The sequence below is a fragment of the Paroedura picta genome, chromosome 4 (genome assembly GCF_049243985.1).
Source record: "Paroedura picta isolate Pp20150507F chromosome 4, Ppicta_v3.0, whole genome shotgun sequence".
Lineage (NCBI taxonomy): Eukaryota > Metazoa > Chordata > Lepidosauria > Squamata > Gekkonidae > Paroedura > Paroedura picta.
Window position 1 is genome coordinate 36641215 of NC_135372.1, and position 20331 is coordinate 36661545.

Below are 20331 nucleotides of genomic sequence, written 5' to 3' on the forward strand. Positions count from 1 at the left end.
GGAAGTATGTCCTGTATTCTTCATTGCTTATTCCCAGGAAAGTGCCTTTTGGATTGCGACCACGGTGGCCTAGTTTATCACCTTCCCAGCTTCCTTGACAACGTGGTATTGAGCCGGCCCAAGAGATCAAAGTGTGTGTACTGGGGGACTGCAGCAAAATGTGATGGCCGTCTACCAGTTTACAGTCGTGATAAACGCCCAAGACCCTCCGGTAGTGCGCACCGCTTCACACTTACATACACACGCCTTTTGCTTTCGTCGCATAAATTTGCACATCCCTGGACATCTCATGCATACGCACATACCCTTTACAGACTTCCAGCTGAGCGGAAAGCAAAAATACGGCATGAAATCTCTTAACATCACTGCCAAATGAAGCATGAAACATACTTTCAAGGAAGGAGCAGTAACAGAGCCACACTAAATATTTCATCTCAAGAACAGACCATTAATATTGTGAGCTCTGACCTTCAAACTGTGAAACGGGCTTTGTGAGGAGTTAAGAGATCTGCACTCCCGAGCTCAGCAAAAGAGGGACGAGTTGGGGGGGGGGACAGAGTTATTTCTCGGGGATTTCCCCTCCTCCTCGACCACTGGACTGGTTCAAGTCTTACCACAATTCACGGTACAGCCAATTAACAATAACAATAGCAAACAACTCATCAAAGTCAAGTGTTTTAATTTTTTTAAGTGCCATAATTTATTCATACTCCTAAAAATGTAAAGTCCTAACGCTCCCTGCCTAAGAGGAGACCGAAAAAGATGACAATGAGTTGGTTTTTATACCCCGCTTTCCACTGCCCAAAAGAGTCTCAAAGTGGCCTTCCCTTCCTCTCCCAACAACAAGCACCCTGTGAAGTAGGTGAGGCTAAGAGAACTCGGACAGCACTGCTCAGTCAGAACAGCTCTATCAGGGCTGTGACTAGCCCAAGGTCACGCAGCTGGCTGCAGTTGGGAGCATGGGGAATCAAACCACCGCTCTTAACCACTACTCCATGCTGGCTCTCAAGATGAGGATTAAAGTCTCTTCCTCTGACCTCTCCTTCTCCACACAAACCTTCCTTGCAGCTATTCAGAAAAACAGAAGAATGATCCGATACTGGGAATGAGGCGCCAACCCGGCCTAATGCATTATGAACTTTTGACAGCCCCTCAAAATTGGCTTTTGCACAACGCAGTTCCGATTAGGGTTGTCAGTGGCAGGAGATGAGCGGGTAGAGTTGCCAGATCAAGGCTGGGAAGCTTCTTGAAATTTGAGCATGGAACCTGGGGAGGATAGGGACTTCAATCCATTTTCTCCACAGGAACTGATCTCCGGGGTCTGGGGATGAGCTGAGATTTGGGGAGATCCCCAGGTCCCACCTGGGTGTAAACTGCACAGAGCTTTAGTTCCAATCCCAGGTTGATTCAGTCCCTGCCCTCTACACAAAATGCGATTTCCATTTGGATTTGGGGCGATTTAAAATTTCCTTCTGCAGCAAGAAGGATTGATCCGGAGTGACCCTACCTTTATTGTGCCATATCTTAGAGTGCTTTTAAGCCTCAATATTTAAAGGCTGTTTCGAATCTGGGCTCTCCTCCATGGTAGAGGACCCGTGATTGGCCACAGGTGGTCATGTGACAAACTTGCCTTAAAGGAGAAGCCCCTAATTTCTCTCAACTTCTGTCAGTCCTGGATTTTTTCTCCCTCCTCTGCCTTTTTTTATCATCTCCCCCCCCCCCTCTCAGAAAAGAAACAGGCTCCCTGCTTGGCTCCTCTCCCCCCACCCTTCAAGAAAAGAAAGAAAGAGGCTTGGCTCCCCCCCCTCTTCTGAACTACCCTAAGCATGTGCAGAACACTTTCCTGTTTCAATGGGGAGGGGTGGGGGGAAGAGGAAGACCCAAGTTCAACGCGATCTGAATTCAACAGGATTGACAATGGAATAAACAAAGTGCAGACTCTGCCCTGGAGTCTGGCCTCCCTAGTTCTGTCCGGCTAACTACAGTCATCTACCATCCCAGCTCTCATCACTAAGCACCATAACTATGGATAAGATACTGCATTTGGGACAGTGAAAGATAGTAAAGACCAACAGGTATCAAGAACTGGGGACAAGAGGAAGAGATGAAATTGTGGACAGGACACCACTGATTATCCTATTGCTGACAATCATGGAAGCGAGTCTGGACACAGATATAAGATATGGGTGAGGAGGGAGGATAACTGCTCTGGATGGTAGGCAACCCAAAAATCTTTCTGGTGCATAATGGGCTCAAAAAGAAAAACAACGGGGGAGTTATCACTCCATAGGAAGAGTTGCTATCATCCATATTTACACACTTGGCCACCACCCATAGGAGAGGTCTTTGAGGCTCAGGATTAACTGCAGGAACAAACAGAGACCAGAATTCTGGTGTAACACATGACTCTGAGTTTCCAAGATTGATCTGGGAAACAGATCTAATTTGCCTGCTGGGTGCAGTAGGTCTGCTCACAGCAGCAGCAAGAACAAAAAATATCATAATACCATAAACCAAAACCCAGGCAAGCCCGAACTCACCGGATCTCAGAAACTAAGCAGGGTCAACCCTTGATAGTATTTGGATGGGAGACCCCTGAGGATTTGGCACAGGAGGGGTCACGACACAGAGGCAGGCAATGGCAAACCAACATCAAACATCCCTTGCCAGGTTGCCGGACAGTCCACAGATCTCCTGTCTACACAACACACAATGCCATATTTTTGATGAATAAAATAATAACCATAAACCAGGGAGGCTGCAACCAGCAGCCTGTGCAGTAAGTGTGGTAGCATCTCTGCCCTATTGACAGAGTGCCTGTGAGGCTGGGCAAAAGGGGCTAGGATCTACCAGGAAGGCTTAGGGAGAACTGAGGGTTTTGTGGGATATGACCACAGACCATCGGTACATCTGGAGAGACAGCAACTCCTCTCCCGAGTAACTGGATTTTCTCATTCTGGGCAAGTCACCTAGGGAAATCCTCCTGGTTTGAAAAGCAATGTAGAATCTGGATGAATAAATAATAGCCCAACCCCAGCTCTCTTGCCAGGCTAAGTGCTAGCTTGGTCCACAAACACTGGAAGCCGTAGAGCTTCTGAAGATGGGCAGCCTTGGGCTGGGACGAAAGACTTCTAGAATCCCTGTCCAAAAAGCTTCGACAAGCTGTTCAGCGGTGTGAGTTACAGCCAGGGAGTCCCTTATTGTGGAGGTCCTTCAGCTTCTCCAAACCTGGGATTGACCAGGTATGGAGCACCTACCCCACATAGCAACCAGAAACCTGACTTATGGCTCCCTTTGCTCAAGAGCTGTGGGCACAGGGACACCAACCTCCAGGTGGGACCTGGGGAATCTCCTGGAATTATAGCTGTTCAGTTCCCTTCTTAGACCTTCACTTTGCCCTCTGCTTGGCTCATGAGGATTGTTCTGGTTTCCTCCTCTGAATGGACTGAACAACTTGAAATTCTGTTCCCTGGCGTCATGCCTAGCCCACAAGTAACTTGATGGTCCTCAAAAGGGCAGAAGCTTTTTCTATAGTGGAAACTGCCTGGTGGAACTTCCTGCCATCTGGGCGCTAAGGGATCTTTCTAGCATCCATGGACTTGTTCCACCAAGGAAGTTTCTTACCACCAATTCAACAGTGCCACCTGTTTCTTTGATAGCACTCTGGAGTTTGGCTGTTGTTTGCAAAATGATGGTTTTACTTTGCCGCCTGGGCGAAGGTGCTACTTTATGGATTGGAATGCAATATTTTTGTAAGTACATTCTAAATTTATAGATTGTTACATTGCATATTGTGAGCTCCCCCAAGCCTTCTGGCTCGAAGGAGGGGTGGGGTATAAGTCTGAAAATAAACAAAGTGACAGGAAGCCTTGAGATCCATTTCCACTGGAGTTTCCAAGATTTTTTTTCCCTTCGCAAACAGTAAAATTGGAAAGGAATCTTACAAATTGATTAACCACCACAGCTGCATCACAATATCAGTGTTTTAGAGATGCCATCACGGGTAAGGTAATTATCCAGATTAAATTACATATCCTAAAATCAATGGTAATCAACTCATTCCAGCACGCATGCTATGAGACCAAATTGGGATATATTGTAATACATATGCACATCACCCTACATGTCTTGGAGTGGCTTTGCTTCCAGCTTTGTGACACATCAGTTGTAGATTGGCCACTTACATTATAAGTATAGGAATTGTGCCTGAATTGTTACCTACGATGGCTTCTTAGTAGTTGTGTGATCTCCATTATCAGAGTCCCCGTATGGTTAACCCTATAACAGGACCTGCACTCCTGATCAAACCAGATTTTAGAATGTGCGTGCTTGCTTGATTCTGATCTTATGCCTCTTAGAGCAGGGGTAGTCAAACTGCGGCCCTCCAGATGTCCGTGGACTACAATTCCCAGGAGCCCCTGCCAGCGAACGCTGGCAGGGGCTCCTGGGAATTGTAGTTCACGGACATCTGGAGGGCCGCAGTTTGACTACCCCTGTCTTAGAGTCTCCTGGAAGCTCTCTACAAGGGTATCAAAGGCACATACAGACATAGAATTTTCATTGCTTAATAGGAACTCTTCCGTCCTGTTAATGGACTGATGGCTTCTTAGTATAGGGTGGACTGTAAGGCAAGTTTATAGTATATTGTATTTATGGTGATGGAGCCTCCATGATTGCTGCATGGTCACACAATGTTCACAAACAAGATCATATTCTGCAGCAGCCTTCCTCGACTTTTTGACCCTTGGGAAACCCCTGAAACATCTTCCAGGCTTCAAGAGACCCCAGAAGTGGTGCGATCGTGCAAAATATGTTTAGGAAGCCCAGCCCACCCGGAGCCCCTGTTCTAAAGGAACCATACTGGCGGAATGTTTGCAATCTAGTTCTTGCAAAGGAAGGGAACATCGTCAGTCACAGCTGGTAATTCAGCTTCATGGACCCCAAGGATAAGAGTAGCACTGCTTGAGGGCTGAGCAAATGTCCCTGGAGACAGAGATTAGGGACCCCAAAGACAAAGATTATAAGCAAGGGCCAAGAAAATACATATGCGATGTTGAGATGCAGGGCTGTCTTAACAATATTATAGGTCCCCGGGCAAAGCAGCTTACTGGTTTTACACGACGACTCACAGGCATAAAAACCTAAATTGTCGATAAAATTAAACTTCTATTCATCAGTACCTCCAACAAAATCAGTGTTTAAATATTTAAAAACCATGCTGTACAGCAAAGATTCACCTACACAAACATTTGGACCATTCAACATGAGCCTTGAACTCAAAAGACAGAAACGTCATCATATAAATGGCACTCTGTTGGTAAATCATACAGGCGGTGTATGAAATTACTATGAATTATTGTTATCCAAGTGTTCAACACAATCATATCAGAAGCTATCAATGCATACACAGAGGAGCATGGGGCCCCTACATATGCTCCTGGGGCCCCTGCCCAATGTGCCCATGCGTAAAGTGTGGGTTTTTTGGTATCCTGCTTTCCTCAAAGTGGCTTATGATCACCTGCCCTCTCCCCATGACAAACACCCTGAGAGTTAGGGGGTGAGACTAAGAGAGCTCAGAGAGAACTGTGACTTATCCAAGGTCACCCAGCTGGCTGCATGTGGAAGGGAAACCTAACCCAGTTCTCCTCTGAGCCTATTCCGTACACAATAGATAAGCACTATCAGTGCACTTTAGAAGTAGATTTTCCTGTTCTGCACAGGAAAATCCAGCTGCCAAAGCACACTGAAAGTGCATTATCCTATGTGTGCGGAATGGACCCTGATTAGAGGCCACCGCCTTTAAAACTACACCAAGCTGGCTCTGATTTACAGGTTAGCCTTTGTTAGCTTTTGTTTAATCTCCTCAATCATCACCATTTGGATCTACAGCAAACAGAACTCTTTCCTAATTATCCACAGTGTCTCTCACAGCTCCTCAATTACCAGCAAAGCTGTTCAGTTGAAGCATCACTGCCCAAGCTTCCTGTGACTACAGTCATTCCAACTAGAACAGCTGCCAGGCTGCAGATCAGCCTAAATAGTGTTCAGTAAAACAAAACAGTACATAGGGATGCCAGCCTCCTGAGGGGACCTGGGGATGCCCCAGAATCACAGCTCATCTCTAGACAACAGAGGTCAGTTCCCCTAGAGCAGTGGTCCGCAACCTTTTTGGTGTTTGCAGACGAGTGGGGGGGGAGGGCGATCCAGGTGCCGCGCATGCGCGGCAGCCCCTGCGTAAACGTGCATGTGCGGCAGTCCGCACATGTACGTTTGTGCCTGTGGGGCCGCAAATGCACATGTGCGGCAGATTCATGCATGCGCGGACCTGCCGCACATGCACATTTACAGCCCCACCTGCCGCGCATGTGCACTTGTGCCGGCGGCATGCTGGCGGCCACGGTTCCTTCCCCCCCCACACACACAGAAAGAAGCTTGCCAGGCCGCAAGCTAATTGGCCACTTTGGTGGCTGATTTGCTTGCGGCCTGGCGAGTTTCTCGCTGGGGGGGAGGAGGGAGAGGGAGCCACGGCCCGGTCCTGAGGCCTTCGCGGCCTGGCAATGGGCCGCAGTCCGGTGGTTGGGGACCACTGCCCTGCAATAAATGAATGCTTTGGAGGGTGGACTCTAAGGCAGTAGTCCCCAACCTCTTTCAGGTAGGGGATTGGGGGGGGGAGAGGGAGGCATGGAGACCACGGGGGGAACAGGGAGAGCGGCGCTCACCGGTGGGCACAAACGTGCAGGTGCAGAGCTGCTGCGCCTGCTGTGCCTGTGAGTTTGCTCCTGCGCCTTCCTCCGGCTTGAGCAATTTGGCTGCCAAAGTGGCCGATCGCTCCCGGCACAGCGAGGGGAGGGGGAAGGCACGCCAGCTGGTGCACCGGTGCCTGCGCCTCCCTCCCCCTGCCATGGCCTGGTACTTAGGGCTCCATGGCCTGCTACCGGGCCATGGCCTGGGGGTTGGGGAACACTGCTCTAAGTTATTGTACAACACTGAAATCCCTCTCTTCCCCAAGCCCCATCCTCAAGTCTCTAGGGGGATTGACCAGAGTTACGATCTGGGGGCCCCACCCTATTTTGTATATCCCATACTGAACACGTAAGATCAGGACCAGTACCCATTCTATTAAGCACTTGACTTGATCCTTGGTTGGGACCAGCTGAGTTAGATTAGGAGAAACAGTTTTGCACTACCATCCTTATCACTGCTGATTTCATGATGAATGTGTTTTGTTTTAATGGGATTTTATGGGTTACGCTGTTTTATGGTTTTATTTTGTAAGCCGCCGCAAGGTGACTTGGTTGAGAGAGGCGGGGTATGAATTCAAAGATAAATAAAATAAATAGTTTCTCCTAATCTGGATCAACATCATGTAAAGGGCATATTCTGCAGGAGCAGTTTGAATTCCACTATGTTTCAAAGCCTCATCTTTATACCCATCCAGGAACACATGAAGCTGCTATCAGAGTTAGGGATTCTGCCTGGCTGCAGTTCCCCAGGGTCTCCTCTGCCTTTCTTGCCACCTCCTCTCTGACCCTTTTCACCAGGAACACGACAGGTCTAAAACTGAGAACCTTCTGTATTCAGAGCAGATACTCCACCGCTGATACTCCAACTATACACCACTTTTCCCCCCTTGCCTCATGGGAATTGTAGTCCATGGACATTTGGAGAGCCACAATTTGGCCACCCCTGCTTTAGAGGAATCCCAGTGGCCAGACTAAACAGAGCTTTGTATGGAATGCACTTCTGTTTTCTAATTACATTACAACTGTAGAAATAAAGCACACACACAAAAACAATTCCCAGGAAAGTCACCAGACATACGCACATGTCCCTGCCCTGTTTTTTTTTCTTGCAGAGAAAAATTGGATGCAGTTCCGCTTGTACTCCCAAAAACCCATGCCTAAATTATATATTTCACACAATTGATTTGCTGTATACCCATACAAATGGGGCATGGGAAGAAGAGAGACATATTTCAATAGATAAGCATCCGTTACAACATGGAAACATCCAGGTTACATATAATCATCCCTCAAGAAAAGAAGCGATCGAGACATTCTCAGTTTTAGGAACAGCAAAAATGCAGGAAGGATAATCATGCATTGCTCTTCCCCACCCCCTACAGAGAATTAAATTAATTGTGAGGCTTACCTTTTAGTAGCAAATTGAGAAACTGAGGAAGATCCCACTACATAGAGCCGAGGAATGCTAATCCGCAGGTGACAAAACTTTCTGTTCCATATTTATCTTTCTAGGCCAGACTCATTCAAAGTCCTTTGAGCTGGTTGGTGTTTCCCCCTTTCTCCCCTTCTTACATGGAGATGGTCGGCCCATTAAGAAACACCACCGTATCTGTTTTGCAGCTCATTTGCCTGGAACAAATCTCCAACCGATGTTTATGTTCCACTATCATTCCAACCCTGTGCAAATGTACAAAGAACTCAGTCCTATGTATTCACAGGGGCTGCATCCCCAGGAAATGGTCAAAAGATTGGACCTCCCAAGTACAAAAGAGATAAAACTCTTTTCCCCCAAAGAGCTGTACAAGCCTTATGTGCTCCTTCTGAGTAGAAACAGCAAAGAGTGAAACAAGCTGTTCTAGCTAGAGAAAAGGATTCTTATGTTCTTGGCCCTTTGGAGTTCCATTTAGATGAAAGAATCATGTCAACGGTTAGATGTTACAAAGCACACATGCTCCATATATTTTCCTCTTAGGGCCACCACTTTACTGATTAACCAATTCTATTAAAACTCTGAAGGTGGCTAAGGGAGTGCCCGAGATTAACCAGGAAGCAAGCTTTGTTAATTGATTTCGATGTAGGTGTTTATAAATCTGTGGTCAGCAGGCTATTTATAAGAAGTGCCTTGCTTCTTCTTGTTTCTTACTAGGAGGAAATGTTACTTCTCAGTTGTAGGGGTGTGTTTTTTCTTCAAAACCATTAATGAGCAAATGTATTTCATCAGGTAGCTAATTAAGATTCTCACAGCTGATTAAGATGATGCAAGAACCTTTGATTACTTTAATTAAACAACAGCCCCTAGCTCTTATGCATCTAGTACATTTTTATCCTGCTGGTCCTTAAAGGAATTCTAGGTGGCATGTATGTTTTCCCCTGTTTTAGCCTCACAACAAATGCAATTACAAAAGATTTTAAATATATGCATTCAGAATGATTTCAAAATATAAAACATGTTGTTCCCTGCAAAGGAGCATTCATAATATGCATTAAAAACAAATTCTATAAATGTATATGCATGTGCAATTCATAAAATACAGCAAAATGTATTTCATGTGTTTCATACATAAGTGCCTGGATTTTAAAATTGTTTGATATGATTAATTCTTGATGGTTGTCGTGTTTTACTTTTTGAAAAACATTTTCATATATGTACTTAAAGTGTTTCTGAATTGTGTTTGGAGACATTATACACACATTTGCTGTTCTGCAATGTTTCTGCCCCTTCTTGCTCTTTGTTTAACCCTGGACTCCACAGTATGATCCAGCAGTCTACCTACTACATCACACTGGTTCTTCTTATTAAGCCTCCACTTGAAATTCCTGAGGAGTAATATCGTCTCTTCTAGCAAAGCAAGAGAGAAATTGCATATTATTAAATAACTTTTCCTTAGTTAGCTGTGTGAACCCTGGATGCAAAGACCAATTTCTAACTCGTCATGGTTGGAATCTGTGTGTAAGAACCACCTTCTTTTAAGGTAACTCCTAGTCCCTATGGTTTTTATCAATTCTGCTGTTTATAATACCTTTTATTCCTCTTTTTGAAAGAGTATTGCTGGTTAACTGGACAGGAGAGGGATTTTTTAAAGTAGATTGAAGGCGTTTTAGCCAATGTATCTCATTGCTTGACTTGGACTTAGAGTAGAACGAAGTTTGACCTTTGAGTCAGAAGAAAGTTTGAGTCAAGTGGTCCCCTTAAGATAAGGTGACAAGATTTTAACATTGGTAAAGCGGGACACCATTGACGGGGGTCTTGATTAAAAATTTGGTCTATATGGAGCAACAAAAATTTGCATAGAATGCAAAAATAGTATTGTAATATATATTTTTTAATTTCAACATAAGTACAATTTGTCAGGTGCCCCCAGATGTCCCTCTATAAGTGGGACAATCTGGTCGCCTTACCTTAAGACCAACCAGGGCATACAGACTTCCTCAGATACAATGAAATGTGCTCCTGCACACCAAAGCTTCTACCTTGAATAAAAGGTGCACTGGACACAAACTTTCCTCTGCTGCTTCAGGCCAACACAGTTATCCACGAGAATCGATCTTCACTGGACTTAGAATGTAACTCTATTTAGGAGTACTGTAAGCCGGAGAGGTTTAAGGATTTGCAGGGCACCAGGAGAGTAAAATTGCAGCAGGAGCAGCCTGATTGGGGGCAGAAGCCCCCCCCCCCCCAACAGTGGAAAGAGATGTCACTCTGAGTGCTCTTAAAGAGGGAAAATGAGGGAGGAGAGAGGCTACAGCCCTGATTCATGGGGAGGGGAGGCACCTTGTAGGGATCCTGGAAGCATGGAGCCCATAGCGCATGATACATGGATAAAGTAGCCCTAACCGTGAATATATATAGCCCGGAAAGCCTAAAATGGTCTGGCTGCCAGGTGGTCCTTGGAGGTCACCCTCCCAAGTGCTAGCCAGGTCTGACCCTGCTGGGCTTCCGAGATGGAACAGGATCTGGCTTTCCTGGCCTATCCAAGTCGGGTCTGGCTCAGATCTTATTTTTTTGGGAGCTCCTTCAAGGAAAGGTGGAATTCCAAATTAAAAATAGCCTTCCCCCACCCCCCAGTTGTGATGCTCCCTTGCACTGTAAAAACACCTGTCCTGGATAGCCTGGTCTCATCAGATCCCGGAAGCTAAGCAGGGTCAGCCATGGTGAGTAATTGGATGGGAGACCTCCAAGGAACGCCAGGGTCATGATGTGGAGGGAGGCAAGGGCAAATCACCTCCAAACATCTCTTCCTAGCTGCCAGACAATCCTATAATCATAGAATCTCCTGCCTGCACTAAACACATGCAATATGATATTGTAAAAACATTAAATTATTCAAAATATTAAATACTGTAAAAACATTAAATTATGAGTAAGGAACCGGGAGTAGAGCTTGTGTATTCTTGGACCCCTGGGAGGGGCTTCATTAGTCAGAGGAGAATAATGAGCTAGAGGGATGTTTTGAAGGATTAAGGCAGTTCCTATGCAGGGGTCACCAAACTGTGGCTCTCCAGGGTGTAGTGTGCATGGGGCTTTTTACCCACTGCCAACTTGAATAAATCCCTCCTGTCAACACTGAATTCAATTTCCATTTTGATTTTGGTCGCTTTAAATTTTCCCTCTGCAACATGTATCCTCAGTGATATCCAGAAGTGGATATAACCCTCCATATTTGAAAAATCACCTTCAGTAAGTGTGTAGATTTCTGCTTTTTCCAAATTAACTTCCTTCTCCATGCCTCGTAGCAAAGGAGTCTTCCCTGATTGGCCAGGGCATCAGTCCAAAGGCTTCCTGGTTTCTGGTTGCAAGGCTTGTCTTAAAGTGACTGCGCTCCTGAAGTCCTAACTTCTCTCAGCAGAGATTTGCCTCTTGTTATTCCTCCCTCCTCTGCTGTATCCAATCCTCTCTGCCCCCCCCATTCAAGAAAAGAAAGATACTCCTGCTGCACTTGGCTCCTCTCCCTACTCTGAGCTTCCCCAATCACATGCAGAACACTTTCTTTTTCAATTGAGGGTGAGGGATAGAGGAAGACCCGAGTTCAAATCGATCTGATTTCAGCAGGATCCACAACGGAATAAACAAAGTGCATGCAGAATCAGCCCTGATGTCCATTGACTACATCATGCTGGCAGGGGCTCGTGGAAATTGTAGTCCATAGATATCTGAAGAATCACAGTTTGGCCACCTGTGCATAAGGTCCCCAAGCCCCACGACCTGGTGTAAAACACAGTCCTTAAGCCACTTATTGATCCTGCAGGACAAATTATTATACAGGTATGACAGGCCACAGGTTTAGCCACCCTTGCAATGACCTGGGGTAAAATGCTTTACTGAGAGGCCAAACATTTTTGTTTAAAGGACAGTATGACCATTTTTTTACCGGGTTATGGCTTAGCAATTCCCTCGGCAGGTTAAGGATTGTACTCTATCCCAGAGTCTCTTCAAAAAGAAGATGGCTGTGCTGTTTTAATTCTCATATTCTTTCTTGATTTGCAGGCTTCCGGTCTTCTTGATGTTCTGGTATAGAAAAAGCTAGTTGGCAGGTTTCGGCCCATAAATTAACAGCTAAGATGTAGCTGTGGGAAAAGTTAAGCAACCTGAGGGGAAAAGTCCCTTTAATTTTCATTCAGAAGCGACTGACATTTCCTGGTACTCTCTCTGCTTTGAGACAAATGATTTATTTCTGTCAGAAACTGTATCCTTGACTCTCAGCCGCTGCGGAACGCTAGAAGGGCTGAACATCTACTATTTATTATCCTTTCCCAGTAAAATGAATTTGTTCGGTGCGGGTTTTAATTATCTGTCTTCCTCCTTGTTGGTTTATAAAAGAGCAGGCAAGGTCTGGAGGGAGGTCTATCCAGGCAGTGCAGAGGAGCCTTGGAAATGTCATTACAAATTACCTCAGGGTGACTTTATTTTAAACAGGGCCAAGAGCTGGCAAGCCGGTAAATAAAGTTCTAAGCGGCTTCTGAGTCTGCCGGGATTGAGGGGGTGGCATGTGGAGAAATGTGGGGTTGGATTCACCCCTCAGAATTCACAAATGTTTATATTGGTGCTACCATAAAGAAGAGAGAGGCTGTGCTTTCCAGCCAAAAACACAAGAAATTCCTTGCTTAGGCGACTTCCAGCATCCCCTTCAGCCATCACCAACCAGGGGTTCTGAATGCTTATAGAAAAGTTGCTTTATTAAGGTCATTCAGACAGCTGAGGGGAAGTGTGTTGAGATAAAGGACAGAGAATCTCAAGGGAAAATCAGCAACTAAAGAAGTTTTATCCCGATACAACATCCCTTGTTTGTTGCAGGCAGGAAAGAGTGAATCTCCAGGTGGCTCGCAGGAAAGGGGTGTAAAAATGAGAATATTTACATGCTGCCGGAAAGGAAGCCAAGTAGTAATTGCTATACTAGTTACTATATGAGTTTGTTTGTTTTGAGCTAATCTACTGTACTGAACAATTTTACTGTGTCTTTGATGCTGCGATGGCCTATGGCCTAATGCAATAAAGTTTTACTTTAATTACCAAAGAGAGAGAAGGAGGGTGGCCAGCCACCCAGAACAAAATCCCCATCTGCCTTCCTTCTGTACTAAGGGTGAAATCAACAGGTGACCTTTTTTCAAAGCTTTGGTGGGGGGGCGGGGTGACTCATGGTGACCCCATAGGGTTTTCAGGTCAAAAGATGTCCAGAGGTGGTTTGCCATTACCCAGTTCAGCATAGTGACCCTGGTATTCCTTGGTGGTCTCCCATCCAGAAACTGATCGGGGTCGTAGAATCATAGAGTTGGAAGGGACCTCCTGGGTCATCTAGCCCAACCCCCTGCACTATGCAGGACACTCACAACCCATCGCTCATCCACTGTAACCTGCCACCCCCTTGAACTAAACAATGCTGCTTAGCTTCTGAGATCAGAAGAGACTTGGCTCTTCTGGCCTATCCAGGTCAAGGCTTTCACGGCAAGGTGATTTCCAATTTCACTTGATAAACTCAGGGTATTAAGCTACTGCTAATGGCTGAACTACAGACGCTGGCTGAGAAGCTAGAAGTTTTGTAGGGAAACCTAAATTTGAATACAGCTCAAAGGGTTTACCCTGTTAAGAAATAGGAATTCATGGACATGCTAATGCTTAACAATATTTTATTCCAGCCTAAACTTATGTAGGCTAGAGGAGAAGATGGCTAGCCCAAGAGAGGTGGTCTACGAATGAAATAAAATTATAAAGAAATGAAGTAAAGAAGAAATGGATTTCTGTGTCTCGCTTTTTACTACCCAAAGGAGTCTAGAAGTGGCTTATGATCACCTTCCCTTCTTCTCCCCACCACAGACGCCCTGGGAGGTAGGTGCAGCTGAGAGAGCTCTGAGAGAACTGTGACTGGCCCAAAAGGAAGCTGAGAGAACTGCGACTGGCCCAAAGAGAAGCTGAGAGAACTGTGACTGGCCCAAAGGGGAGCTTCAAAGGCATTCCTGAAAGCAGCTACATGGTACAGGGGTCGGATGACCAAGCAGGGAAAGGAGAACAAATCAAACTTTGAGACCAGAGTTGATCAGAGCTCCCAGTTAGAATGGGAGATTTCATAACACCCAGCTGCTGCACGTGGAAGAGGAGTGGGGAATCACACCTGGTTCTCCCGATTAGAAGCTGCCGCTCCTAAACCAAGCAGGCTTCCACTTCTTCGGACACAGGTATCGAACCTCACTAGGCAGGCAGTTCTATATGAGGATATGAAGGGAGGGAGTGGCAACCAACAGTGGACTGGAAACGCAAGCAGTACAGCGGTGGTGGGAAGTGGCATCAAGTCGCTGCCGATTTACGTTATCCCTGTGGGATTTTCAAGGCAACTGAAATACTGGAACCAACTGAATGGTGGTCTACCCTTGCCTGCCTCTGCAGAACAACCCATCGTCCCTGGTGGTCTCCCATCCAAATATTAACCCAGGTTAACTCCACTTAGATTCTGAGATCTGACCAAACCGGGCTAGCCTGAGCCATTGCAGTCAAAGCTAGGAAGTATAGGTGAGGTATAATTGTGCAGAATCAAAATATAAGCAAAGAAAAGTCAACATTTCTCCAAGTTTTGCTAAGCTGGTTAACACTCATAGTGACTGAGAAGTCTGCGATTTCTCTAATATCCATGTGGTATAATAGCTAGAGCAGGGGTAGTCAACCTGTGGTCCTCCAGATGTTCACGGACTACAATTCCCATGAGCCCCTGCCAGCGTTTGTGGTCTGGAGGACCACAGGTTGACTACCCCTGAGCTAGAGTGTCAGATTAGGATCTGGGAGACCTCTCTCTCGCAACCTCACAGCAGTGGAATTGGCTGCCTAAGGAGGTGGTGAGCTCCCGCTCACTGGCAGTTTTTAAGCAGTGGAAGGACAGATCCTTATCATGGATGCTTCCGGCTGATCCTGCATTGAGTAGGGGGTTGGACTAGAAGAAGAAGAGTTGGTTCTTATATGCTGCTTTTCTCTACACGACGGAGTCTCAAAGTGGCTTACAGTTGCCCTCCCTTTCCTCTCCTCACAACAGACACCTTGTGAGGTGGGTGAGGCTGAGAGAGCCCTGATATTCCTGCTAGGTCAGAGCAGTTTTCTCAGGGCTGTGGCGAGCCCAAGGTCATGCAGCTGGCTGCATGTGGAGGAGTGGGGAATCAAACCCGGCTCACCAGATTAAAAGTCCATACTCCTAACCACTACACCAAGCTGGCTGTGTAGGGCCCCTTCCAGCACTATGATTCTATGATTGTTATGATGATAAAATGACAGAAGGAATATATATGCCACTCTGGCATTCTTGGAGGAAGAATGGATTACAAACATGGCAATAACAAAGAACCATTTCTCTGATGACAGCTGTCAGTCATATCAATCAATATTGTGTAATGGCTAGAGTGTCCAAGAAATTGGGTTTTATACCCCCTTTTCACTACCTGAAGGAGTCTCAAAGCAGTTTACAATTGCCTTCCCTTCCTCTCCCAGTCACATACACCCATTGAAGTAGGTGAGGCTGAGAGAGTTCTGACAGGACTGCTCTGTGAGAACAGCTTTATCAGGGCTGTGATGAGCCCAAGGTCATCAAGCTGGCTACATTGGAGGAGGAGCGTGGAATCAAACCCAGTTGTCTAGATTAGAAGCCGCAGCTCTTAACCACTACATCCATGTAGTGTAGTGGTTCAAGTGTTGGACTAGGGTCTGGGAGATGCTGATTCAAATCCCCTTCCCCACTTATTCCATAGAAGCTTGTTGAGTGACCTTGGGCCAGTCACACACTCTCAGCTTAACATGCCTGGCAGGGTTGTTGTGAGGATAAAATGGAGGAGAGAGAAATGATGTATGCCACTTTTGGTCCCTGTTGGGGGAAAAGGCAGGATAGAAATGAAGTAAATAAAAATGTAATGTAAAGAAGAATCGCAAAACAGATGGGGGGGTAGCTGAGGTGGAAAGCCCAAATGATGCCCTTGGTTTCATTCTTCAACAAAAGCCACAAGCCACAGGAAAGTCCTGTAGGGTGAAGCAAATTTCCTCTTGGCTTTGTGGATCAATTCCTCCAAGGAAGGCAGGGTGGCATAGATCGTTCTTTCTGCCACTATTATCTTCACAACAATCCTGTGGGGTTGAGGGGGAGGATTTGAACCCAAGTCTCCCTGATCCTAATCTGACACTCTGGTCCTTTTGTCACATTGACTGGCTGTAGGCCACCAAGCCACCGTGGCAGAGTAGAAATTTGGACCCAAGACTCTCAGCTCCTAATCTGACATTCTAGCCTTGATACCACATGGATTTGGGGGGAAACCATAGACTTCTCATGCATACTACAAGTGTTTAACCTGCTTGGTAGGTCACCCCTCCCTTCTACCTGCCACTCTTTGTCTCAAGTCAAGGCAAAAAGTCAGGGCAAAGTTGAACTCAGGAGAGAGAGAGAGAGAGATCTTATTTTCAGACTTTTAGCCCACCCTTCCCCAAAGCTTCAGAGTGGGTTACTTAAATTAAAATTAAAAAAAAAACAGACAAAATTTAATATTTCATAAAACTTAAATATACAATCTTGCTTTTCTCTTTTCAAACGGCGCCATCCTCATTCAATTCCCTCCCCCTGATCCAATGTAATAGGCAAGCCCTTGGCCAACAGCTCCATAGCAGAGCCCCCGCCCCCCCCCGCGCTGGTCTACGATCCTCCGCCTTGTCCCTCTTCTTGCCCCTCCCCCGGCTAAACAAGCACCCCCGAAGTGTCGAAGGCGCCTGTTCCGTTTCCCGGAGGGACGCCCAACGCAGGGCAGCGGGCAAAGCGCAGGCGGAGACGCGCCCCAGCCAGCCTCATCTCTGGAAGAAATCTTCTCCCAGGGACGTGCCCGGGGGGGGGGGGGGCTGAGCGGCTTTCCAGCGGGTCTCCCTCCTCTCCAAGCCCGGGGTGGGGTGGGCAGACCCCTTGAAATGCCGCTCTGCCCCCAAGGGCTCCCCTTGAGCCCCCTGACACGTCCCTGGATTGCCACGAGTTCTTTTCCGGGGGAGATCGCCTCGACAGCGCGGCTTCCCGAGCCCACGAAGCTCGTTTCCGACACGGCTGGGGGAAGTGGGGAACGGGGAAAGCCAACCGCAGTTCTCCCCGGGGAGTTAGCAGGGGGGAAAGTGTCGCTGTCGTCCAAGAAAGCCACCCCCGAACCCCCCCGGAATCTCCATGCAAAACCAGAGGGGGGCCCACAGTCCCTCCTGGGCGCGCCTTTCCCCGGACAGCGTCCTCCGGCACATTCAACAGACCCCCCCCGCCCCCCCCCCCGGCCGCGCCATGATCGGGACGCACCGAAGGGGATCCGTCCTCTGGACGGCTGCCCAGACCACTTACCTGGGCGGAGGCTGCTGGGCCAGCGGCGTCTGGTTCCCTTGGCCCGTCCGGACAGCGGCCGGCCACGAGCGCGACTGCGGAGCCCAAGCGGGAAAGGAGCGGCGGCGGCTGGCCCAGAGACCCACCGCGCCTTCAGGCTCTCGGAGCGCTTCTGGCCGCCGGCGAGGCGCGGCTCTCCGAAAGGGTGCGCCGGGTTCGCCCCTGCTGCAGGGGGCGCCTCTGCTTCATCGCCGGCCGGAGGGCCGCCCTTTGCGAGTCCCCCGCCCCGATTCGATCATAGGCGAAGGGGGTCGCGGCTTCAGCGGAGAGGGAGGGAGGGGGGAAGGAGGAATCCGGGCGGAGGCTCCCCCCGGCCGGCCTCGTGCAACTTGACCAAGATGCCCTTGGGCGGGGGTGGAGGCTTAGCGCAAAGAGCCGCGAGGCTTCTTCCAAATTCGGCCTCCGGCCCTTCCTCCCCTCCCCCCTCCCCAAATAAAACGCCCGCTAAGGTTTTAGCGCGGCCGAAATGTCGCGCGTCCCCGCGATGCAGCGTCTCCTGGAAAAGAAAGGGAGGGGGGGAACCCTCGAAAACTTACTTCAGAGGAGACTGAGCGTGGCGTCCGAGGGGCGGAGCCACGGGAAGGCAGAGGCCCCTGCAGAGCGCGCGCTGGGCCAACAGGTTGCAAAAGCAGCCCCCCCCCCGCTCGTTTAAAACCGGCAGGTGCCAACTGCGACGCCGCGGCGGGAGCAGCGAGGGCAAGGAAGCGACTAGCCGAGCATTTCCCGCCTTCCCTGTGGCGCTGTCCGCGGTGCTGAGAATCGCTCCCATCGCTTGTAGTTAGCTGCTCTCTCTCTCATTAGTGGGAGCACATCACTGGCTCATGCCATCGTTTTTCAGTTCAGTCCTCACATAAAGCTTTGCATCTCTTTGGCTGGCATTTTTGGTGTGTGTGTGTTAACTTTTCACCTGGCCCCAAATAAAAGAGATTGTCCTTTAAAAAATAGCAGGATTAAAGAGGGGAGGGGCGCGGGGGGGGTGGAGAGGTAGGGTTAGGAATGCTTGTCCTGTGCTTTAAACCAAAAAGTCCCCAGTATGGAAATCTCCCCCCCCCCTCCTCACTAGGTATACAATAGCAATTTTCCAACCTGTTTCAGCTTGGAGAGGAGGAAACAGGAATCTGTTCCTATAGGAAGTGACATTCCAGGATGGGTGGAACGTGGAAAGTTTGCCATGATATTAAAAACAATAGAGCATTTTATATGATGAAAAACAAGATATTAGCACATACAATCAAGTTCATTTTCTTTTTCCCATATCTATATAATGGCCTAGGCTGGTCTGATCTTGTTAGATAATAAGAACAGGGTTTTTTTTAATACCCTGCTTTTTCCTAACTGAAGGAGTCCCCAAGAGACTTACAAAAAAGTCTCTGAGAGAACTCCTGTGAAAACAGCTCTAAGAGTTCTGTGACTAGCCCAAGGTCACCCAGCTAGCTGCATGTGGAGCAGGAGTGGGGAATCAAACCCAGTTCTCCAGATTAGAGTCAGCTGCTCCTACCCACTACATCACCAAGGGTTCCCTGGCCTTTCCCTCTGTCCTGCCTTAATGCCACCCCCTGCATTGCCATGAAAGCAAGAAAGCAGGCTATCCGTCGCTTCCATTGACCTGGGAGTACCGTTTTCATGGATTACCATGCCTGAGGAAGGGGGTGGAGCCTAGATGCCTACTCTTGCCTCAAACCACCTCCTTTCTCCCCCCCCCTTCCTCAGGCGTGGCCAGCTGACCTCATTTCCGGCTCAGTTCCAGGGCTCCTGAAACTGTCAGGGCTGCATGTTGCATGAGAGGGTTGGCTGGCCTTTTCTGGCAAAGCTCGAAATCATGCTGGGGGAATGATGGATGGCTACTGACAATGGGCTCATTAACGCTGTCCTTTCACTAAAGTAAAGCAGGAGAGGACTTCCATTTGAAGCAGCCTTTCTCAACTTTGGTAACACTGAACAACCTCTGAAACATTCTTCAGGCTTCGAGAAACCCCAGAAATGGCGCAAGCATGCAGAATACAGTTGGGAAGCAGAGCTGTGCACATGCTGGGAGTAGCCCTTGCAGGCCCATCATTGGCCATTTTGGGAGGGGGAAGTGAGTTGACATGACCATTTTGGGTTTCATCACCCAATAAATGTTCAACCTATTTATAAAGATAATTAAAAATATGAATTAACTCCCACTTATTTTGGAAACCCTTCCAGGGCTGTCAAGAAACCCCATGGTTTCATGAAACCCTGGTTGAGAAAGCCAGCTTTAACCACTATGCCTCACTGGGTCTATTTTGAGTCAACAAAAGCAGAAAAGAATGCAATCCTAAGCAGAGTTATATCCTAAGTCTGCACCATTAATGGCTGTGTTGTCTCAAATGATGCCCTCCTTTTCAGCCATCTAGTAGGGCAAATTTAAAAGGAAGCTATTGAAAATATGACATTCACACCCCAATAACTTGTATGGGGAGTAGCAGAAATGAGAGGGTTAGTGGAGAGCCCTACATGCCTCTGGCATCCAACTGCCCAATACTAAGCAGAGACGAATCATTAAAATCTAGTTGCACAAACCCATTGGAAACTGTGGCCCATGCCCATTCCCCCCTAAAAAGATCATAATCAGGCCTATTTGACCAATTTGAAATATTTAACTGGAGCCCTGACTCTTCCATATGTAATAGTTGGAGTTGGTTGGATATCTGGTAAAACCTGAATATACTATACTTCAGAGGTGACTTTCTGAAGAAGAACTA

At 47.5% G+C, this 20331-nt stretch overlaps 1 protein-coding gene across 4 annotated transcripts in view; it reads right to left on the bottom strand.

Moving 5' to 3' along the window:
- LOC143835183 (protein FAM163A-like) overlaps window positions 1-18016 on the bottom strand; it is a 100391-nt gene extending 82375 nt beyond the window's left edge. For 2 of the 4 annotated variants that reach the window (XM_077332432.1, XM_077332433.1), the window contains exon 1: window positions 8152-8823. The gene's annotated coding sequence lies outside the window, so the exon portion shown is untranslated. Of the gene's footprint in view, window positions 1-8151; window positions 8826-17566 lie in introns of those variants that run through there. The other 2 variants (XM_077332435.1, XM_077332437.1) reach the window with 2 other exon arrangements.
- Window positions 18017-20331: the final 2315 nt, after the last annotated feature.